This window comes from Megascapheus bottae, chromosome 1, assembly GCF_031878675.1.
Source record: "Megascapheus bottae isolate mThoBot1 chromosome 1, mThoBot2.hap1, whole genome shotgun sequence".
NCBI classification, from domain to species: Eukaryota; Metazoa; Chordata; class Mammalia; order Rodentia; family Geomyidae; genus Megascapheus; species Megascapheus bottae.
The window spans coordinates 71617035-71642671 of NC_143509.1; the positions used below are offsets into that span (position 1 = coordinate 71617035).

Below are 25637 nucleotides of genomic sequence, written 5' to 3' on the forward strand. Positions count from 1 at the left end.
AGAACATCTTTGAGAATTATCTGTAATGCGTGTTTCTTGGCTACATACTCTTTCAGCTTTTCCTTGCTATGGAGGGTTTTTATTTTTCCTTCAGCTATGAATGAGAGCTTAGTTGCTTACAATATTCTTGGTTGGTAGATTTTTGTCTTTAGGCCATGATATGTATCATTCCAAGCTCTTCTTGCTTGCATGGTCTCTGCTGAAAAATTTGTGGTTATTCTGATTGGTTTTCCTTTATAGATGATTGCTCTCTTCTCCCTGGCTGCTTTAAGGATCCTTTCCTTAGTCTTTATTGATCCTGTACAGAATATAATGTGACAGTGGGATGTCCTTTTCTGGTCAGGTCTTCTTGAATCTGGATGGGCTTTCTTTCTGTGTATTTGGGAAGTTCTCTGAGATGAGTCCCTGAAATATGTTTTTCCCTTATTTCTTTCCAGAACAGTTTCCAAAATTTTCAGAGCAAATTCAGGATCTACAGATGATAAAAATTGAAGTCAAACTTTATAATTTGTCATCATGTCTAATTATGTGACTCCTTAGAAAAATGTTTTAATATTTCCATCTGCACGTGTATGTATTTAAAATTCAAGTTGAAACGCTTTAAATAGTTTGGTATCAATTTAAAAGTATAGTTTCATTTTACATTTAAAAAGTGTTTTTTATTACATGAGCAGCAGTGAATTAGTGGCAATAAACAGAGTTGCTTTTAATATTATCTCTGTGTGCATTTGTTTATGTATGTATGCACAAATGTATGTACTTATAAATACATATTGAGGCAAATAGAAAGTGACACAGGAGAAAATGAGAGAGAAATGGGAGTTACAATATACACACTGGCAGATTTAGCAATTGAAACCACATATAAAGAGAGCAAATTCACTTTCCAGGCTAAGGATGTTGGTATATAGCATTTCCCAAAGTGTTGAAATCTGTCAATATATATTTTTGATAATACTAGGACTTTGAAAACATTTAAACTATAGTGAAAATAAACTGTACATTAGCAAATTAGGGAATAAATTGTTAGTGAAAATAAATTTTCAAATCTTTTTCTGAAAAGAATGGTAAGATAGATTTTAACCAAAATAAACTTTGGCATAGTTAGAAAACTCCTCAAAAATCATTCCATATGATAAAATAAAATTTTATTCATGTACTAAATGTCTGTCAGCTCTTTTCTCTTTGTAAAGGAGATGTAATTTCCTTAATTTCCATCTTAGAATGCGACTTTGCAAATCACAAAGAGAAGATTCAAATATCTTACTACTGTAACATTCATAAAAGTAACATGCTAGTCTCACAGTTCTCAGAAAAATCAGTATTTTATTTCCACATACTTTCCCTTTCTCTTTAAGGATTTTTTTTAAATTTTACTTTTTATTGTTGGGATAATGTAAAGAGAGATTACAGTTACATTCACCTGGTATTAGGTGCATTACTTCTCACATATTGATATCCATTCTCATGTTTTTGTTCCCATTTCCCTCCCCCACCCCTCCCAATCATCTTGTTTCCCCCCCCTTCTCTTTCCTACTTCAAATAAACAAACTGAATATACAACACACTAGGTAACAAAGTCAGATAAAGTAACAATATGAGATTGACCAAAGGGAAGCAAGAGAAGAGAAGTAACTATTTGTTACAGTATCTCACCTTGTTATCTGATATATTGGATATATTTGTATTTGGTTATTTGAAATTGGATAGGGAAGGGGGGAAAACCAAGATGGGTGGGTGGGGGGAGGGTAATGGGGACCAAGACATGAGAAAGGGTATCAATGTATGTGAATTAATGCACCTTCTATCTGGCAAATATCATGTAACCCTTTTATTAATTACAATAAAAATATTTTTTTAAAAAAAGAGAAGTAACAGCACATTAAGAACATCACACAAGATAAAACTCTTGTTTCCATATCCTAGAGATCCTTTTATTTAGTCTCACTCTATATGACTTTATGTACCTAGGTTTTGAGTTATTATAATCCTCGGCAAGGAAGGTCCTAGATGCATACTAATTATTACAAATGAGGCAAACCATTGAGCCTATGTTCCTTTGGGTCTGGCTTATTTCACTTACTTCACAGAAGCTGTGCAGATTAATACAGTCCCATTTGTCCAAACTTTCTTTAATTTTTTGTGCTTCTGGGTCTTTATTAGGAAAGTTTCAACCTGAGCCAAGGAGATCTAGTGTATCTCTTATTATTTCTTGTAAAGTTTTCAGGGTATCTGCTTTTACCTCAAGGTCTTTGATCCATTTGGAATTAATTCTGGTGCAGGGTGATACAGAAGGATCCAACTTAATTTTCTGCAGGTGCTTAACCAATTCTGCCAGCACCACTTGTTAAAGAGGCTGTATTTCTTCCATTCTATTTTTTTTGGCTCAGAGGATCATGTTTTAAATCTTTGTTTTCCCTGGGAATAATTCTGTGTGTGTCAAATACTCGTTTTTCTTCAAATATTATAATGAAAAGAAAGCATATGGCCTAATGAAATGAAAGCCTTATTGTTTTCCTAAATTTTACCACCTGCTTATTCATGAAAAAAACACGTTGTAGAAAGATCAACAAATCAATAGTGCATAGTACATCTGCCAGGACACAGAAGCAGTTGCAGCATGAGGACTTTCTTTTCTAAAGACATTCACTGTGATAGATGTTTGGTTGAAATATCAATGTGAGTTATGTGATTTGAAATAAAATGCAAAATGAATTTTTGGGTTGTATTTCATCAGGGATTCATCAAACAAATTTCATATAGCAATTTATTATGTATTTCATAAAAAGAGTGGGAAAATTTGCCATATAAAAATCCTATGTTGTTTGTCTTTTATTGTGCATAATAGTGGTATATCCTACTGTTTGATATAATCACCTAGGAAAAACTCAAAAATGAAAGAAACTAATATACCTAAAGAATCAATTAAATATTAATATCAGTGTAATTAACTTAACTATTTTTAGGAGCATACCATTTGCTACTAATGAGGTCAGTAGGTATTTAGTGAATGAATAAATTCTTGTTAATGAATGTAATGAATAAAATTTCTCAAATTAAAATACATGAGGAAGATGAAGGCTGGGAAATTTTTCAGTAAGTATACTAAATTTGTATTGATTGACCCAAGTACTGGGATTCTTGCTATCACTTAGTTCTTTTCTCCTGACTTGAGTCACTCATCCAGTTCTATTTGTTTCTTTTTGCTAGTTACTGTGAGAGAAATGTCTTATCTGAATATATTTTCCTTGTAAAGGTCTGAAGAGTAAACTTTAATCTTCACATCTCAGCCTACTTGGGTAATTACATTTATTGGCATGAGCCACTTGAACAAATCATGGCCTCTAGCTATTACACTTTCCAACTTTTCTACTACTAATATAATGATGATGCCTAAAGTTTTTTTGTTTTTGTGGGTTTGTTTGGTTTTTTTTTTGCCAGTCCTGGGCTTGAGCTCAGTGCCTGAGCACTGTCCTTGGACTTTCTCAGGGCAAGAGATCTACCACTTGAGCCACAGCATCACTTCTGGCTTTATTTTTCTATGTATTTGGTACCAAGGAATCGAACTCAGTTCTTTGTGCATACTAGGTGAGCACTCTACTGTTGGGGACCGACTGTGGGGTCAATGACTTTGTACCTGACCTTGGACCTACACAACTGTATACACAAGGAAGTAACTCTTATCATGATGACTTTAAGCAATGTCAATCAGTTCTTATCATGATGACTTTAAGCAATGTCAATCAGTTCTTATCATGATGACTTTAAGCAATGTCAATCAGTTCTTATCATGATGACTTTAAGCAATGTTAATCCTTTCTCATTTATCCTATATGTGATTTGTTTACTATTTTGTATGAATGTAGCCTCTGGCAACTCCCTAGTTTTAAGAAGAGTATTTAAGGTCGGAACTTAAAATAAACGGGAGAGTCTTAGGCGGCAGTCTGGAGCTCACAGTCTTCTTGGACTGCTGACTTGGGCTGTAGTCCTCCCGAACTCCATCTGTTTGTCTCTCTTCTATTTTTTCCTAGTCCTTGCCCCTATTTCAGGAATCCCAATCCGCAAACCCTGGTTTGCTGCCGGCTGGCCCCGGCAACTGGCGCCCGAACAGGGACAGGGGTTATGATCCCCAGTGAACTAGAGTTCATGGCCCCCGGCAGTTTGGGGCTGCTGGACTTGTAGGATGAAGACAGCAGGTTTAAGGGAAAAGAGCTGGTCAGCAGCACAGCCCCACTAGTTCCTTTTGGCAGGGAGGTAGACGATGTCACGCTACTAACCGCAGTGGGCTTCAGGGACGAGGTCAGTAACTTTGCCACTCCCTGGGTCCCACCACTGGAATCCCCATTTGGGCCACCGGGAGGGGCCACCAAGGTCAGCTTCTGGGACACAGGTGGCTTTTTCACTGCTGAGCCTGGGATGGGTCGGTTGGCGGACTGCCCTGTGGAGGGAGGCTGCATGCCGGAGAGTAGGCTCCCGGATCCAGAGCTCTGCGTGGGTACCGCTCCAGAGGAAGCACTGCCGGAAGATGCCCCATGTTTAGAGACAGAGCTGGAAAAGGGGCTATTCTTGTATGATGGCCCTGCTGACATGGCTGGGTGCGGTTTCACTGCATGGCTCAGGGTAGTGGAGGAGGAGGCGGGGCTTTTATGAGAGCTGCTGCTCGAGGAGGGTGGGCCTCCTGAGGAGGCTGGTGTGGGGGGATGGAAACCCTGGCCTTTGGCCGCCGTCTTCACCAGCTGCAGCAGAGAACGGTGACACTGCGGGGAGGAGGCCTTGGGGCCGTGGAGCTTGTTGACAAATGGCGCTGGTGAAGTGAAGCTTTTCTGTGGCTGGGTGCCTGCGTGAAAGACTTTGAGCTGGGGGCTGGGCATGGGAGCTGCTGCCTGGGATCCGTGAGACGTCCGTGGCAGGCTGTGGTGCTTCGCTTTGGCCTGGTGTGCTTCAGGCAGGCCCTTGCTAAGGGGAGGTTGGCAGGACAGCTCCTTGTAGCCAGAACTCTCTGGCTTTTTCTCCTGAGAGGACTGCCCAAGTGCTAGAGCCTGCTCAGCCAGAAAATTGAGCGGCGACTGCAGAGAGCTGGCAGGGGAAGGTGCAGAAGGATTGGACTTCACGAAGTTCCTTTTCTCTTCCATGCACAAAGCACCGGAGCCTCTGTCTGCTGGCATTCTGGAGGGCGCAGGCAGCGTGAGCTCGGAGCCTCCAGATGCTCTGCCACTAAGCACGGCCAGCTCCTTGGCCACAGCTTCCACTGAGGTGGCGGGATTCTGGGCCAAGTCTTCATCCAATGAGTCATCCAGATGGACAGGAGCAGGGTCCACAAGGCTACCAGACACCTGCAATGGGAGCTCTCTGCTGGCGGCCCCAATGCTCAGGCCTCCCCCCTGGTGTTCCAAGGGCAAAGCAGCAGAGCTGCCCATCTGTCCTGATGAGATGGAAACTTTTTTATCAGGCTTAGTGGATGAGTCCTTCACCTTGATTTTAGAAGGGGCTATTACTTTCTTCTTGGCCAGGATGGACGTTAAGTGTCCGTGGCCTCGTCGACTCTCCTTAAACAGAGTCCTGGCCTGCATCCAGCCTTTAGGCCACAGGGGCTTGACCTCGGCATCCAGGAATGCCTTCACACAGTCTTCCCAAGCCTGGGCCTTGTTCCTCTCCAGATCATGGCTCTCTAGCTTGATCCTCACCACTTGGCACAGCAGCTCCCTGATTTCATCATTCCACTGGAATTTCTTTCGGGGCCCCATTATCCTCCTGCCCCCCTTTTCTTCATCTTCTTCGTCATCAGAACAAATTCGTTCTCTCTGCTCCTTGTCTTTCTCTTCTTCCAGCATCTTTGCCACCTTGGCTTGAGTGTGAGCCTGGCACTCATCCTGATACTTGGCCACTTGTTCAGGCATTGCCCTGCCAATGGCTTCCTTGAGCTTCTGGAGAGGCTCCTTCAGACGCCCGCCCTGCTCACAGAGGTGAAGCTTTCGGGCACATTTGAGCAGAGCATCCTTGCTGCAGGGCAGGAATGAAGCAAGATAGGCATATACTCCAGAACGGGTTTGGCTACTAAGCTCCCGAGTTTGCACCTCTATGTCCAGCAGGATTCCATTCATATCCTGGGTGAAGAACTTCTGTCTGCTCTCTCCCTCGGCAGCTCTGGCAGCCTGAGCCAGCTCCTTCACACGCTTCTCCAGGGGCACGGGCAGGCCTTCGGGGAGGGAAGAGGGCTGCCTGAATTCCTGTTCCAGCCCCACCCCAAGGGAGTCGCTTCCATCATCCACATCCTGGAAAGGACTTCCTTCTGGGGACTCACTGAGCAGATGCTCTAAGTCCAGATCAGTAAAATGGAAGGATCCCCTAACTGGTGCTTGGCACGGACCAGATCCTGTTCTAACCTGGGGTAGAGGGCATGTATGTGTTTTCTCACAGGAAGAAAATGATGCCCGCTGGCTGCCCGAACGCTATGTTCGGATTGTGGAGAGTGACAGTGGTCATCCAAGCAGCGACCCACTGGACCTTCACCCCCAACCCTCCAGTAATGCATCCAGTAATGCGGAAAAGACCTGAATTCATGTTTTTGTGTTAAGTGTAAAAGTCTCTGTTTCTTTGTCTTGTTCATGTTACATATTTTTTCTTGTCCAGTTTTGTCTTTGAAATTGGTACCAGTTTTAAATATGGATTCTTATGTTTTTTCTAAAGTTTTGTTTTGAACCTGGTTCTCACCTGCAAGAGTAAAATTGGCAAAGCTCTCTTGACACAAACTTCCGGAAAATGAATGGCCAATATTAATTTTGTGCACTTTAAAATCTTTGAGTATGAATGTGTGTGAATGAGTGAGTGAACATGTTCAAGGTTTAATCAAGAAAATCATTTTGGTTTGAATTATTGCATTGTTTTAAAGAGGGGGGAGAATGGAATGTTAGATCAAAAAAAATGAACTTGATGCTTGTATGACAGCTCTTAAGTCCCATTTAGAAGGTCGAATCAGTAGATTGGAGAGAGAACTCCGAGAGCATCAAGGGAGGCACTTAGAGCCGAAAAAAGAGCCTCAAGAACCTACTAGTAAGGTCCCAGAACAGCAGAGACAGATCACGTTGAAAACTACTGCAGCTTCTGAAGAATGAGGAATTGCCAGCACTTCAGATCCACCAACAGCCAATATCAAGCCAACTGCTGTTGTTTCTACTCCAAGTAAAGTGACAACTGAAGCTATGGTTGGGAAGAAATCAACACCTATGGCCAGTAGCCGTCCAATGGTCACATCTGCAACAGTCACCAATCGAACAACTCCGCAGATCTAAGCCCCAGATGGATGAATCCCCCCCCCCCTGAGAGGAATCGCAGTCAAGGATGGGATAAGAGGGGACGCTCTCTGACCAACCTAAGACAGGGCCTTCAGCTTGATCTGAAGAAGTTCCCCATGACGGGTAAGGCAGAGTCAGCGATCCACCCAACCTAAGACAAGCAAGTCGCATCTTTTAAAAGAAAGACGGGGGAGATGTTGGGGACCGACTGTGGGGTCAATGACCTTGTACCTGACCTTGGACCTACACAACTGTATACACAAGGAAGTAACTCTTATCATGATGACTTTAAGCAATGTCAATCAGTTCTTATCATGATGACTTTAAGCAATGTCAATCAGTTCTTATCATGATGACTTTAAGCAATGTCAATCAGTTCTTATCATGATGACTTTAAGCAATGTTAATCCTTTCTCATTTATCCTATATGTGATTTGTTTACTATTTTGTATGAATGTAGCCTCTGGCAACTCCCTAGTTTTAAGAAGAGTATTTAAGGTCGGAACTTAAAATAAACGGGAGAGTCTTAGGCGGCAGTCTGGAGCTCACAGTCTTCTTGGACTGCTGACTTGGGCTGTAGTCCTCCCGAACTCCATCTGTTTGTCTCTCTTCTATTTTTTCCTAGTCCTTGCCCCTATTTCAGGAATCCCAATCCGCGAACCCTGGTTTGCTGCCGGCTGGCCCCGGCACTCTACCACTAGGCCAAACTCCCAGCCCCCAATGCCTAAAATTTTAAAATAGCTATTGTTTTCATTATCGGCACTTATAAAATAAGTAAATCTGTAGTGTCACCAGATGTGAAAAGAAGCTACTGATCTGTCATAACATGAATTCCTTATTGATTCTGAAATAATTTTGCAGCACAAAATGTGTGATATAACTTAATTCAAAATAGGGTTGCAATTGCCAACTTCAATGCAGGTTTCCAAAAGAAGTCAATAGAACTCTTTGAGCACATGTAATTGGCAACCAATATGTTTTTATACATAATTATAAGCAAATTTTAGATAAAGTATATTCCTCTAATTTAAAAAAAATTGGGGGAAGAAATATGTAAAATTATCATGGGCCACAAGTGGCCAGATATTAGTTTAACTAGTTCATATCTAACAAAATAATTCCACAAATATTAGCTTATATATTTGGGGCTCAGTTTTCTTTATAGTTATGCTATAGGCAATAACACAACAATACAGGTGAATATTACAATGATTTTTAAAGCTGTCATATGTTACATTGTCTATTAATATATGCTTCTATTGTGTTAAATGATATTATTTCCTAAAAAGTTGAGATGTGACTAAAGTGGTAAAGTTTCATTTTTAAGCAAAATACAAAATGTCAGCTAGGGCTTGTGGCCCTGAATCTAAGCCCCAGTTGTATCATAAAACATATGCCATGTTTTTAATGATAAATGATGCATTAAGCACAATCATATTTACAGTATGAAATGTATGTTACCATTTAATATTATGTATTTTAAAGTTTACTTCCTTATAAAGAGATTGTAATTATCTATCATATCTATATTAGATGTTTTTCTATTAAATATATACTGTCAAATGAAACAAAATATTATCTTACAATCTTTAATATTAGGCAAGGAGAAGTAAAAATAGATATAAAAGTGAAAAAATAAATCAGTTTGTCTCAAAGTAAAGAATAGAGCTTTTTTTTTCAGTTAAACAAAAACAGCATGTGTATGCTGAGTGTTGGTGGCTCACAACTGTCATCATAGCTGTTTAATAGGTTGAGATGTGAAGATTGTGGTTCAAAACGAGCCTGAGCAGGATAGTCTATGAGAACCTTATATCCACTTAACTATCAAAAACTGAAAATGGAGCTTTGGGTCAAGTAGTAGAGCCTTATCTTTGAGCAGAAAAGCTTAAGACAGCTCCCAGACCCAGAGTTCAAGACCTAGGATCAACATCACACACACACACACACACACACACACACACACACACACACACACACAATTGAAAAAGTAAAATTATATATCTATCCCTCTGTTTCTTAAATTCTGTAGCTATCATGGGAAAACACTCAAAACTAATGAATGCTCTTTATAGTTTTCTATTGATTGTACCTATTTCAGTTCCCATTAACAGTATGTTGAGTTTTGAATGCTATTTCCACTAAGGTATCCTGAGTCATGAAAATGGAATGTGTTATCTGTCCAGTGTTTTTACTCTAGATATGTGCAGCAAGAAACAATAATGAAAATACTGTGCTGCTTTGATCATAGTTAAGTTTGTCTAAATGCTGTATGTGTGTGTGTGAGAGAGAGAGAGAGAAAGAGAAAAAGAGAGAGAGAAAGAGAGAGAGAGAGAGAGAGAGAGAGAGAGAAAGAGAGAGAGCGAGAGAGAGAGAGAGAGAGAGAGAGAGAGAGAGAGAGAGAGAGAGAGAGAGAGAGAGAGAGCTCCCTAGGATATGAACAGTATGAACTCAGGGCTTGAGTGCATTTCCTGAATATTTTTGCTCAAGGCTAGCTCTCTACCATTTGAAGTATAGCTTTACTTCCCAGTTTTGGGTAATTAAAGTCTCCATGACTATTCTGCCCAAGATGGCCTTGAATGCAGGCCCCTGAATAGTTGGGATTATAGGCATGGGCCACTGGCAATGGAATACATGCTTAGTTTTAAACGAATAAATCTGCTTCAGGTAAAAAAAGATATTGAAAATATTTGAGTAATTAATCCATAGTAAACAGTATGCTAATAATAACATAGATAAAAATACAACTTGTAATTATATTTTGTCAGTACCTAAATCTCACTTTAGAGACAATGTTTAAAATTTCATCTCAGCTGCCTTAAAAACGTTAGGAGAGATTCTAAAATCAGTAGTGGTATGATTTTTTTAGGGTCTTAGCAATAAGATCTCATGATCTGATTAATCATTAGGTATGTTCATATGAAAAAGTAGTCAAAGTTTCCCTATAGGAATCAAAACAAATGCTTTTTTCAGTGGGTCATAGAGCTTGCACTCAGCCTGGGCACTGTCCCTAAGATCTTCAGCACAAGGTTCCACCCTACCCTTGAGCCAAGCCCCACTTTCCATTTTCTAGAAGTTAATTGGAGATAAGAGTCTCAGGTTTTTTTGTGCCTGGGCTGGCTTTGAACATTGATCCTCAGATCTCAGCCTCCTGAGTAGCTAAGATTGCAGGTATGCGCCCCCACACCTGGCCCTAAAACAGATACATTTGTTGAAGTGTATAAGAAAGAATCTTGTTTCTGTAATGACTTTAGTCAATTCTATAACTCTCTTTACTTAAGTAAATCCTTGAATATCCCTTTTATTCTTTAGAATAGGCCAAAATAAGATGACTTTTCATAGACTGAAGACTAACTGCAGTTGTTTTGAGTTGCAAGTGATTAATTAATCACTGGTATTAAATACTCACCAAATTTCCTATTATAGAACATACTTCTTCAATGCTCAGCTTATCTGTCTTCTCTCATATCCTTATACAAGCTCACTTCAGCTTTGCATCTTACTTTACTAGAAAAACCACTCAAGCTTGAAATACATGGCTTTGTTACTACAGTTAACAATCTTATGCTGCTTTCCATGAAGTTTGCTTAGAAGTACCAGGGGAAATTTTAGCAATGCCTTTTGTTTACTAGATTACTCTACGTACACTGCACACCCTGCATATGTAGCTGTACAATATTTCACGCTAAGATCCATTCATTGATCAGTTATATAAGTCAGAAATTCAGAAGTATGTTTAGGTATCATAGGAATGGCTATTTAAGTTTTCTATTGTCTCTGTGATAAAAACAAAATCCCTGAAAACTGTGAGGATGTCACTTTCATTTCACATGATGCCGTAAACAAGTTATGATTATTACCAGCTAATAGGAAAGATATACTGAGTAGGTAGCATAAACCCATAATCTATTCTAAGCAAAAAATTCAACATGATATAACTAAATTGATTCTAATATAATTCTTTCCATCATTTTTGAAAATCATTTGTATAAAATTCATCATTAACTTGAAAATAGATTATTCTTGATTGTTTTCTGAAGAAAATAAGCATTTTTTATCTGAAAATTTAGAACTAATACATATTTCGACAAATCTTTTTCAATTTCAGAATGAAATGCATAAAAGAAGCTACTGTAATTCTCTGAGCCTCTCTTATTCCAGAGTGTTGAAATGCATAAAGGTTGTTGCTTGCTGGTAAGAAAAGAAGTCTGTGGTATGGCTGAAATGAATAGCAAAGCAGGCAGCCAACTGGGAAAAGACTAAAGAACACCATTCAAAATATACTATCAAGTTTTGGAGAAAATATTTATTTGTATGATAAATTGAGGTGTACGTTTATTCATAGGCAAGTTTATTCATAAGCTAAATTTGTTTCACAGCTTTTTTCATTCAATATTCTGCACTACATAATAACCATTATTTGAGAAGTACAACTTGACAGATGGGTACTAACATAAAGCCTGAAACATCAACATTTCTTTCTTACTTATGTTGGTAAATTCTGATAATATCACCTTTCAGCTATGCTTTGTGCCAAAAAGTTACCCATATAACTTTGTTTTGTAAAAAAGTAGAGGGGATTGAACTTATAACTTACTGATGTATGAATATGAAGGTAAGAAAGGTAAGAGAAACCACCTCTTTTGAAGTAAGAACGTTATGTTCAAAAGATATACTGGATCCAGTTATGGCTCTCCAATGTATGAGTGTGTGTATGTTTGTGTACATGTTTGTTTGTATACATGTGTGTGTGCATAGATAGAAAGAGAAATTCCATTCAAATCCCAGTTTTGTGTATATAATTTACCTAATTTATAAACACTTTACATTTTGCCCTCACAAAAAATAAATGATAAAAACAATAATTTTATCTTCTTTTACCTTAATAAGAAAAGTTCATTGTAGACAAGCAAGTTTGCTTAGTATCACAATTGCATTTAAAGCCTAGATTGAAAGCTAAGCACTTGTTCTAGAGGTTTATTTCTTCTCTCCTATTCTGTATAATCTTTCTGATAAAAAGATTAGTAACATACTATTTTCAAGTTTATTTCATAATTGCATTTGTATAGTTTTCACATAATGAGAAATAAATATGTATCTTTACTCAATAATCTGTCAAATAATTTTCAATATTGACTTTTTATTAACCATTATATTTTATTATGGCATATAAATATCTCTAAAAACTACATGCTATCTAGTCCCAAGTCCGCAGGAAAAAAAAGTGGATAGTATAATCTACTCTTCATGGTAAAAACTGGAATATAGTATTGTAAAGAAAGAACTTTTTTTTATATTTCTTTTAGTTTATATCACAGAATGGAAGAGATTTGCAGATTAAAAAGCGATTAAACAAAACATAGTAACAGTGTTGGGAATCTGGAAAACATAATTGTTCTCACAGAACTGTGTTAGTGAATAAAATATCTATGAACAATCATCAAAAAGTGACCCGTTTTTATCCAATCTTATGGGGGATAGTGAAGATGTACTTGCTCTCATTGTAGAATCAGACGATTGAAGAATGAGGCAGTGTTCCCAAACAATATTAACTCCTAGTTTCCTTAGAGCTGTTCCCTTCTACCATTACTTGCTTTTTAATGGGAAAGTACACATTGACTCATGTATTTGACCACTCCTTTGACTGAAAATTGCATTAAATAACACTGAAGGCATTTCTGAGGTTTAGAGTAGAATGATCCACTTGTGTGATCTGAATTGGTAGTGGCAAAATGTCCAGGAACACAGACTAAATTATTAAACAGAGCTGAGGTTAATTCCTGATATTACAGTTACTACATCTGATATGTATGTATGTATGTATTGTATTGTACGTATGTATAAGTATGTTTGTATGCATGTATCTATAATATGTTTGTATGTATGTATGTTTAATTTTATACATTATACAGTATAGCCATGTTTGGCTTCTAAATATTTCATTTACCATATCAACACTTCAGCATGTGGCAGATATTTTAGATGCTGGAAGGGATGTGGCTAGGAGGGATCACTACTACACTGTTGGGGGGGAGTGCAAACTCGTTCAACCACTATGGAAAGCAGTATGGCCATTCCTCAAAAGACTAAACATAGAGCTCCTCTATGACCCAGCAATTCCACTACTTGGCATTTACCCAACGGTCTAGAAACAATGACATACTAAATCCACTAGCACAATGATGTTCATTGCAGCACTGTTTACCATAGCAAAGATATGGAACCAACCCAGATGTCCCTCAGTTGATGAGTAGATCATCAAGATGTGGTATTTGTACACAATGGAATCCTATGCTGCTGTCAGAAAGAACGGCATCGCCCTATTTGTAAGGAAATGGAAAGAGTTAGGAAAAAGTCATATTAAGTGAAGTAAGCCACACTCAAAGGAACATAGGCTCAATGGTTTCCCTTATTTGTCATAATCAGTAGAAACCTTGGGCTCTCCCAGCAGAGATCTGCAATAGAGCAAAACTTAGATACATAAGGCCATATAGTATGATGCTAAATGAAAGGACCTCTAGGATATAGAAACAAAAGCCATATAATGAGTGATTAATTACAAATATATATATATATATATATATATATATATATATATATATATATATATATAAACCTGAGTCTATTTCTTCATCTTGGTTTTGTTGGAAACCGTCTATTGCTTGGGAGTAGTTAAGACAAACTGCCTGATGCAACTATTGGAAGTAACTGAACACAGAGTAGAAAGTCAGGCAAAGATAACATAACACATTAATATGCAACTGATTGGGCATATTTTGAGTCTAGATTTCTGATTTCATTTTTGCTGAAGTACTGATTCATCTTGTATTTCCATTTGTATATCCACTGCATTGAAATCGAACAATAATCCTTTTTCCATATATTTTAATTAATAGAAGGGTTACATAATATTCACCACATAGAAGGTGAATTACTTCACAAATATTAATACTCCTTCTCATGTCTTGGTACCCATTCTGCCCCCCCCCCCGCCTTCATCTTGTTTTTCCCCTTCCCTATCCGATTTCACATTACCAAATAAACATATATGCAATATATCAGATAAGGTTAATTGCTGTAACAATATGAGGTAGCCAAGGGACAGAAAAAGAGATGAGAGATAACACAGTACATTAAGGACTTTTTTTAATCATGGCAGAGATTTTGTCTTTATCATTGTAAATCATGTACAAAGAGGTTATATAGTTGTTTCATAGTATGCTGATTAGCACTAAAATTTTTTGGTTATGTATTTTAAAATATTTAAAACAAGAAGAATTAGCAAGAATAGACCATGAAGAATTTGTAAATATAATCAAATTACAACATTTTATAATGTTACTATTGAAAAGAACAAAAGGGTCACGTTTAGGTAGCCTTTAGAACACAGACAAAAAGATGGGTTTGGAGAATTGCTATGATATGTCAGAATGAAATATCACCCTTAAAATTTGAAGAAAATATATGAAAAAAATAGGAGAAAAAGTATTGTATGTCAGACAAGAGCCTTATAGATAACCATTATTATAATTTACAAATTATTATCTTATACTATTATGTCACAAATTCCTTTTATGTATTAGTAAAGGATGTATCCAAAACTTTCTGAATGCACATTATTTGGAGCCAGTTTATAACCCTTTTATGTTTAAACTCAAAACTAAACATCGCAAGTTGGTCACCAGTAGCTCATGTCTATAATCATAGCTATTCAGGAGGCTGAGATATGAGAATTGTGGCTTAAAGTCAACCCAGACACAAAAGTCCACCAGCCACTTATCTCCAAAGAAGTACAAAAAAACAAAGAAAAGAAAAGAAGAAGAAAAGGTAAGTGATGAAGCTATTGTTCAAATGGTAGAGCAATAGCCTTGAGTAAATAAAAATGCCTGGGGGCAGGAAGTTTGGCCTGGCGGTCGGTAGAGTGCTTGCCTAGGAAGCAGGAAGACCCAGGTTTGATTCCTCAGTACTATATACATAGAAAAAAATCCAGATGTGTTTCTGTGGCTCAAGTGGTAGAGCTCTAGCCTTGAGATAGCCCAAGGACAGTGCTTAGGCAGCCTCAAGACTTGCAAAACCAAAAAAAAAAAAAGTTCATTTGTTAAAAAACTTAATCTCTCACAGGAACTGATGGCTCAGCAAATTTCATGCAATTAAGAACAAATTAGTCAATCCTATCTATAGGAACACTTTTAAAAGAGAAGTATTTTGTTTTCATTAATTCTTTAAGGGAAAACATATTTTACTTGTAATAGTTTCATGCAACTTTTGAATTATAGTTAATTTTCTGCATGGTTAAAGTGATGTTTCTATTATATCAAAACTCCTGTCATTTAATACAATTTTATATAGATAAGCATTTGGTAATGATGTGAATGATCTGATAGTGTAACTTTATTTTCAAATTAACAAGTTTTCCTGACTTTATTTCTGAAATAAGGATTCTAAGTCAGTAACAGGTCTATGTAATTCATGACAAAAAACAGCATGATTGTCATGATTTTAATAATAATAAATATATTACTATATTAGTTTACTTTCCCAGCTTGGATTCATTCAATCTCTTTCAGAACCCAGACTCTGCATTCTGTCTCCATTGTTTTGGGGAATTAGTGACTTTTTAACCTGAGCTAAATTAATTTTGAATTTTTCCTTACAAACACACCCATCTAGGTATCCAACATGACTGATTGCTTACATGACATGTAATCACAGGGAGTAGAACACAAGCATTAATTATAGTGCTGGATGAAGAAAATCATGACAAGAGACCCAGAAAATTGTATGATCTATTTTTCATAACAACTTTGTGATATTAATTTCTTTCCAATTGTTTTAAGAGGAAATGTACATACAAATGGAAAAAGATTACTTAAGCTCAAGTTTAAAAGAGAAATCTGTGTATCAATGACAAGATATTAAACCCTAATTCAGACAAAACCAATTAACCCTCAGGTAAATTTAAATTGTCTTTGAGAAGGAAATACAGGTTTTAATTTATCCATTAGTTTAGTATGTATTAACTTTACTTTTTTATGAATTGGTGTTAACCTTCCTACAGGTCAATTCTCTAAAATCACAGGGCTCCATTTGTTTCTCTGTTACCATGGCAAAGAAATAGTTTCCACATTTCAACATTCCAATTCAGCAACAGCTTTCATAAGATAGGAGGATGTCAGAGAGTGTATTACTAAGTACTTCTAGTCTTATATTTTAATGATGTGATAATTTGGTAGTTAGAAACACAGAGCTTTAAATAAAAAGATAAAAATGAATAATAGATTGGAAACAATGAAAGTTATTCACCAGATGAATTAATTTACAATGTGGAAAACATAATTACCTCTGATTGAAATATATTTTTTTATCTTATGGACATTTATTTTTAATTCATTAATTGTAATGCTCATTATACTCTGATTACACTTTCTTTTTGGAGGAAATAAGATTTGCAGTGCCACACATTGTGTTCTTTTTTTTTTTTCACTAGAAACTGTACATAAGACCTGAGCTCAAATCCATTACAATTTCTCTCAGTTTCTATTTTAAGTTGACTTTCCTTGTGGGAAAAAAGTAAGAAGCCTCATGGTTTCAAATCACTCCCTGAAGAATGAGGGCATTTTTGTGATGGTATATTCATGTTGAAAGTTTTACATTTAATGAAATTACATATTAACCTTGAGAGTTAAGAAAAATGTTAACCCACTTACTTACCTGTGAATTTTGACTACTGCTCTTGTGACTTACAGAGAGAAATTAGTAGCCGATTTATTATTTTTAGATGAATAATTTTTAAACAGTAAACCATAAAAGTGCTATTTCCTCTGTTTTAGACTGGACTCTCCCAAACCTCCCTTTTCTACATTCTATACTTTTAATAGGTTTCTTTACAATACAATGTTTTCACTTTCAGTCTTCAACTAATCAATGGGCACATAAAGCTATGCATGATATGCTATTATATGACAGTAGATTCATTTATGTTTTGTCTTTGTTCAGGCCACAGTTAGAAATCATAAGTATGTATGTGCATGTACATGTGCAGAAAATGATACATGGTGTAATATATAAAGAAGTGTTCCTGGCATTAATGATTACCTCTTTGAATGATAACTCAGAACTAAAATGTTAGCCAGTTGTAGTGGCTCATGCCTATAATCCTAGCTAGTCAGGAGGCTGAGATCTGAGGATTGCAGTACAAAGCCAGCCTGGGCACTAAAGACCATAAGACTCGTATCTCTAATCACTAGAACAACAGAAGTGGCACTGTGGCTCAAGGGGTAGGGTGGTAGCCTTGAGCTGAAGACCTCAGGGACAAAGCCCAGGCCCACAGTCCAAGTGCCACGATCAAAAAATAAAAATAAAAATGAACTAAAGTGTTAAGAAAGTGATTTCAAAAACTGAAGCATTGTCCACTTCACCCTAGTTAGAATGGCCATTGTAAAGAAGTAAAATAACAAGAGATGCTGGCAAAGATGTGGCCAGGTGGAATCACTACAAAACTATCACTGGGAGTATAAACTTGTTCAACCACTATGGAAAGCAGTATGGCCATTCCTCAAAAGACTAAACATAGAGCTCCCCTATGTCCCAGCAATTTCACTCCTTATCATTTACCCAAATGTCTAGAAACAAGGACATGCTAAAGCCACTAACACAACAATGTTTACTGCAGCATTATTTACCATAATAAGACATGGAATCAACCCAGATGCTTGTCAGTAGATGAATGGATCAAGAAGATATGGTATTTATACACAATGGAATTCTATGCTGCCATCAGAAAGAATGACATGGCCCCATTTGTACGGAAATGGAAAGACTTGGAAAAAAAATCATACTAAGTGAAGTAAGCCAGACCAAAAGGAACATAGGCCCTATGATTTCCCTCATTTTTTTGTGGGTCATGGGGCTCAAACTCTGGGCCTGGGTGTTGTCCCTGAGCTCTTCAGCTCAAGGCTACCTCCCTACCCTAGGAGCCATAGCCCCACTTCCCATTTTCTAGGGATTAATTGGAGAAAAGAGTTTCACAGTCTTTTGTGCCCAGGCTGGCTTTGAACAGAGGTCCTCAAATCTCAGCCTCCTGAGTAGCTAGGATTACAGGCATCAGCCACCATGCCTGCCTCATTTGTAATAATAAGTACACATCTGGACTCTCCTAGCAGAAGATCAAAATAACTCAATAACTATGTACGTAAGGTCAAATTGGATGATCATAAATGAAATAAACTCTAGGATTTGGAAGCAAGAGGTTTATCTTGGTGATTGTTGTTCTTAATGTTTTTTTTCCACTTATAGGTAAGTCTCATGTGTTTATTATATCTGACTTTGTTAGCTGGTATATTGCATATATGTTTAGTTGTTTATTGAAATAAGGAAGGGAAGGGAGAAAACAAGATGATTGGGAGGGGTGGGGGAAGGTAATGGGGAAAAAAACATAAGAAAGGGTATCAATGTGCAAGAAGTAATGCACCTGAAAATTTTACTGTAATCCCTCTATCCATTATCCCGACAATAAAGAAAAACAAAAAAAACTGAAATGTCTAACAAAGGAAAGCCATATCTGTCACACTTGATAATAAAATAATTCCACATTCTTTGAAAAATGTTATAATTATTCATCCTTACTAGTTTCATAATTAATTGGGTTCATTGTAGCATATTTATATGTTTAAAGAGCATTTAATTTTTTTATTTTTGAAAGATTTTATTAACACTGATTTTTATATCATTTCAAATATCATGCTAACTAACAAGTATTCAAGAAGGGAATCTCTATATGCAATCACTAGCGCATAGATTTTAGAATATAATTAAAATTAAGCTACGGGTTTGTATGCCATAGATTCATATCTATGATACATAGATACATTGAGTGCTATTTCATGCTAAATGTAAAGCGCATTTAAATTTTAAACACACTTCCTACTACCTCTGCCTATTGCTCTTTATCACTCTTCCCCTTCTCTATAGAACCTCTTCTCTCTTTCAGTAAATTTTCAGTAACAATATTTTGTTAATTACTTTATTTTCTTATTGCTATTTCTGGTTTTGGAATTATAACAAGTGACAATTCTACATTTTTATGGCAGAGAAAATTCATTTATAAACATAGAACCTGCACACAGTTATTGAGCTCCTTGTTCCTCCTAAGAATATGCTCCTCAGGTCAATGCGAATGCTCATAGAAAATGATGTTTATTTAAATCAGCTCCTAGAAGTGGAAGCAAGAGGTTATTATACTGTTCGCCTTTGTTTTCTTTTTCCTTTTTCTATTCCCTCTCCCTTTGTTGCTGCTTTTGATTTCTGTACCTTTTGTTCCTGTATATAAGTTTATCTGATTTGGGAAGGGAAAGGGAAAGCACAGAAATGGAAGGACAAATGATGAATTAATTCAACACTGATACTCATTAGATACTATGTTGATAGGGAAAAACTGAAAGAAAATGAGGGAGGACATAACACTGGTTAAAAAGAAAATGAAATGTATTCATTACCTAACATGCAACTATAACTGCTCTGCATATCACTTTACAATTAAAAAAAATCAGATAAATAAAATTACAATGAGTTTTTTAAAGTTGAACCTGTGAGTCAATGGAGCTTTTCTGACACTGAGCTTTCACAAATGGCAATATTATGTATTTCTAAGAAAGAGTAGCTAAGAATGTGGCTCATTGGTAGAGTGCTTGTATGAAACCCGGGGTTCAATACCTTAGTTCCACATGAACATAAAAATCCGGAAGTTGTGCTGTGGCTCAAGTGGTAGCTCAAGAGTGCTAACAATAACAATAATAATCAGGACAGAGCCCAGTTACTGAGTTCAGAAAAAGTGGGAGTAGAGTGACCTAGCAGTAAAGTGCTTGCCTAGCATGCCAGAAGGACCATAGTTTAATTCCTCAGTACCACATGCATAGCAAAACCCAGAAGTGGTGCTGTGGCTCAAGTGGTAGAACTCTAGCCTTGAGAAAACCCAAGGACAGTGCTCAGGCATTGAGTCCAAGCCCAGTACCAGCAAAAAATAAAAGAATAAACTATACAAAGCTTATTGAAATCACAATGCACATTCATATCAAGGGTTAGTTCAATATATGTTTTTTCTTTGTGAAGTAGAGTGATTGCCTTGTTTTTTCTATGCTTCCACAATGGAAAAGAAAAAGCTAATAAGTCTTAGGGCTTTGGAGGAAAGGAAGTGCCATGAAAGAATTCACATCTCATCTAAGGACTTCTGGATTTCTCTATCCACATGTGAGTCTTAATTTCCTTAACTACATTTAGAGTCAAAGTACTATATAAATGCTAAGTATATTTTGACAAATTTATAGAATCACAAATAGATTTTTAACTCATCAAAGAGTAAAGTTATGTAAAAATGTAACTAGAGATCGGTAATTTCTTAGTTTTGAGAAACTTTGAAAAGAAGCATTGTATGTAAAGCCAAAAAGTAACAATTGTCACCTTCCAATAAAACAGAAAAAAGTGAATTTTGACAGTTTAGTATATTAATAAATTTTTTTACAAGTTTCACTCCTGACAAGCTAAGAAAATAAAATTCTGCTCTTGTTTTATTATACATTCTGATTCAAATTTATAAAGGTGGCCATTTTCAAATCAAATATGTATATGAGAGGAAAAGTTAATATTAGCCTCATAGATGTATTTATGGAAAAAATAGGATGCATATCTAGGGCCAGAATTGCCAGTCCAAATGTATATAATTCATAAAGGATTTTTGAATTTGCATAAACTATGTGTTATAAATAACATATCAGATTCCTCTTTTATTCTTCCAATTCTTCTATGGTGAGCTCAGCACACTGATAAGGCTAGTTTCTCTCTACCCTCTTCCTGCCACTTTATTTTTAATAGTGTAACTGACCAAAGGAAAAAATATTTTATTTTTATTGGAAAAAAATAAATTAAGCATTTGAAATGATGAAGTAAAGCTTTAAATGAGCTGTATATCTCATCAAGATTAATCAAGCCTTTCTAATATGCATGGCCCAATCAAAGTTCTTTCTTGGTCTAAATAATTTTAATTAAGCAATTCTACCTTCTGTGGTGGTCATTACCAGGAGATAATTGACTGAATCAGTAATGAAGTATTCTGTGAATGCTAAACAAACAGCAAGGTTAATTATCTGGCAGAGATGTCTGTTGTGGAAATACAGAGCTAGCCTTCCAAGTTCTTTAATCCCCTGCAGCACCTCTTAGCAAATTATAATAATCCTCATTCAAATACATGTGCAACTATAGTTGCTGTGTGCCACCCAATGTCAGATCAAGTGATCAAGAACCTTATTTAAATAAAATAATAGTGAAATGTGCTTTTAAAATTAGCCTAATTTTTTTGAGTAGCTTGTTTTATTTTTCTTTCTCTCATTTAATTATTCCTTCAATTTTTGAAGTAACTTTCCAAATTGTATAGCTTGGTGCCCACAGAAGTGACAGCGATGATATATTTTGCTTACAGACACACTCCAGAAGCTTTATATGATGCAATATATAATCTCACAACTTGTCTGATAGTTTTATATTCACTCTGCTATTGTTTCTTCCTTCCTGCCAACTTGCCAATAAATCTGTTTGTCCTAGGCTACCTGATGAACCAGATTGTTTTCAAGAACAATACTGCAGATTACATTAGGTATTTTTTTTGCATTTAATTTCATTCAATGGATTTTAGGCTTTAACAGATGAAAACGATTGTATGAATGTTTACCTAGAGTAATATAGTCTTGGAAATTCAGATCAAAACAGTTCCTTTTTCAGGGAAAGAAATATTATTGAAAATTGCTCTTTGACCTACAGACATGTCACAAGGTTTCACTGTATTTGGTAAGATTTCAGCATGTTTTTCAAAACCATGTTTCCAGATGCCTGTTATCTAAATATATTAACTAAAACTGAGAACTAATTAAATTTTAATTAAGGGACTTTTTAAATCCACCTTTCTCTGACTACAAAGTCAAATAATATGTGTGTGTGTATTTGTGTGTGTGTGTGTGTGTGTGTGTGTGTGTAGATATTTTGTAAATGTGGGGAAACAGAAAAATTACAGGAATGTACTCAAATGAATTCCATTAGATACTATTTTCTTTTTTATTTTAATTATATTCCCCAGATAGAAGGTGTATTATTTACAAACATTGATATCCCTTCTCATATTTTTGTCCCCATTTCCCTCCCCCAACACCTCCCTCTTCGTGTTTTTCCCCTTTCCCTATCCTATTTCAAATAAACAAATAAACCTATATACAATATGCTAGATAACAAGGTACGATACTGTAGCAATATGAGAACAATCAAGGGACAACAAAAAAGATAAGAAATAACATAATACATTAAGAACAATAATCACACATTATATGTCTCTTGTTTACATACCCGGGAGATCTCTTCATTTATCATCATCCTATATGGCCTTATGTAGCTAGGTTTTTCCCTATTGTAATCCTCTGCTAGGAGAGTCCAAGGTTTATACTAATTATGACAAATGAGGGAAACCATTGAGCCTATGTTTCTTTGTGTCTGGCTTACTTCACTTAATATGAGTTTTTCCAAGTCTTTCCATTTCCTTACAAATGGGGCAATGTCCTTCTTTCTGATGGCAGCATGGAATTCCATTGTGTATAAATACCACATCTTGTTGATCCACTCATCAACTGAAGGGTATTTGGGTTGATTCCATATCTTTGCTATGGTAAATAGTGCTGCAATAAACATCATTGTGCTAGTGGATTTAGTATGTCCTTGTTTCTGGACCACTGGGTAAATGCCAAGTAGTGGAATTGCTGGGTCATAGGGGAACTGAAATGCCATGCTGCTTTCCATAGTGGTTGAACGAGTTTGCACTCCCACCAACAGTGTAGTAGTGATCCCTCCTGGCCACATCCCCTACAGCATCTGCTATTATTAGATTTCTTGATAATGGCCATTCTAACTGGAATGAGGTGGAATCTCAAAGTTGTTTTGATTTGCATTTCTTTTATGACCAGAGATGTCAAGCATTTCTTTATGTATCTATAGGCCATTCTTATTTCTTTTTCCGAGAAGACTCCCTAAGACTTTGGCCCATCTTTTAATGAGATGGTTGTTTCTTTGGAGCTTAGTTTTGGACTAATTCAATCTTTTGAGCTGTTGTTATATTTTAGATATGAGGCCTTGGTCTTTTGTATGGTTAGTGAAGATCTTCTCCCACTCTGTGGGCTTTCTATTAGATAATATTTTCTTATAGTAATTTATTTGTTGTGAGACTAAATTAAGGCACATTTCAGCACATTACCAGATGTATATTTATATACACTGCATGTTTACTATCTACTGTTCTTTCTATGCAAGAGTCAATCAATGTGCAAGGAAAATAGACTTTGAAACCTACAAATTTCCCCAAACTATATTTGAAAATCAAATATAATGGCAAGTACAAGTACCTCGTGTCTATAACCCTAAGGTCTCAGGAATCTGAGACCTTATTAAAGTTTGGAGTCAGCCAGGGCAGAAAAAAATCTACCACAGGATTCTTTTTATCTTTTTTTTTTTTCTTCACCAGTCTTGGGCTTGAGCTAGGGTCAGAGCACAGTTCTTAGGCTTTCTCAAGGCTAGAGCTCTACCATTTAAGCCACAGACCACTTCCAGCTTTTTCTATATATGTGGCACCAAGAAATGTAACCTTGGTCTCGGTACATGCTAGGAAACCGCTCTACCACGAGGCTAAACTCCCAGTCCCACAAGATTCTTATCTCCAATTAACTAGTACAAAAGACAAGTGGAGTCACGGCTCACATGGTAGAACACCAGCCATGAGCAAATAAATAAGAACTCAAGCTTGAAGTTCAAGCCACAAAACTGGGACAAAAAAAAAAACTCAACCAGGAAATAAAAATGTTATTATATTCAATTGGTAAGATCTTGAGAAAGGTACTTAAAAACATGACTCCTTCAATGTAAAATTGAAGATACTTATCCTGTTGACTATGTTTTCTTTCCTAATAAAAAATAATTTCCTGTGGCATTTTTTTCCTACTGGGGTCTCTTTATTGATAATGACTGAATAAGAATTTGAGTATTGCAAACAAAATTGGCCTAATTTCCTCAAATATCATTACTTTCGATCAAGCTATTTGAAAAACAACATATAATAAAAATCAGAAGGAGGGCCAGGAATTTGGCCTAGTGGTAGAGTGCTTGCCTAGCATGCATGAAGACCCGCGTTCGATTCCTCAGTACCACATACATAGAAAAAATCCAGAAATGGTGCTGAGGCTCAAGTGGTAGAGCTCTAACCTTGAGAAAGTCCAAGGACAGTGCTCAGGCCCTGAGCTCAAGCCCATGACAGGCAAAAAAAAAAAAAAAAGAAAAGAAAAATTATTCTATTAATTACAGTAAAAAAATATATGAAAAAAATCAGAAGGAAAAATACAGACATATTTGATCATGGGCCAAAATTCAAATGTGTAAAGGATTTGGGATAAGTTTAAATGTTTATATGAAGATAAAACTACTGTGAAACTTGTAGTTAGGGATATTTCTTTAACAAGTATAGATTTGTTTTATGTAGTCTTATGTTGGTACTGGGATTTCAACTGAAAATCTCAGTTCTTGCTTAACATTGTTGCTGAAGGCAGGCACCTTAAAATCTGTGCTACATGTCTACTTCCAGCTTTCTGTGGCTTAATTAGAGGCATGTCTCTCAGGTTTGTCTGCCCAGTCTGTCTCTGAAATTTAATGTTCAGGTCTTAGTCTCCTGAGTAGTTAGGATTACAAGTGTTAGCTACGCATGATTGCTCAGTCTATTTAATGAATAGAAAGCATCACTGGTTTTAGTCTATGCCTGGTTTTCTGAGTGCGTAGTTAACAAGTGTTTATTTTACTTTTGATACTTTATCTGTTTTAACCAAATTAATTCATGCAGATTCATAGTGGTCTCAATGACAAAACAACGTGGAAAAATACATACTTTTGAAGACTAATGTCATTTGAATTTATAAAATAAAATTTGTGAATTAAAAATTATAAATCCCATCAAAAGCAGTTAAAACATTGGCCAAAATATCAGCCCATGATAGTATGTTTTAGAAAAAAAAGAGGATTAGGTTTTGAAATATTGTAAGATTTGAATTTTGAATTATTTTAATTGTCACATAAAAAGCTAAAACTGTGTTATTTTGATTTTTCTTACAGTCAATGTTATAAATTTATTCCTCATATTTTTTATCTCAAGCAGTTATCCTTTCCACAGTTTCATATGACGTATATTCTCATTGTGTTTATGAATTAGATAACATAAATTAGAAAATTAGAAGTACTTGAGAACATTGAAAATGAACATGATTCTGTACATAATACCTT

General features: G+C 36.3%; 1 pseudogene; it reads right to left on the bottom strand.

The window, feature by feature from the left end:
* Positions 1 to 4040: 4040 nt before the first annotated feature.
* The window catches only part of LOC150069413 (ubinuclein-1 pseudogene), a 27485-nt pseudogene continuing 5888 nt past the window's right edge, over positions 4041 to 25637 (bottom strand).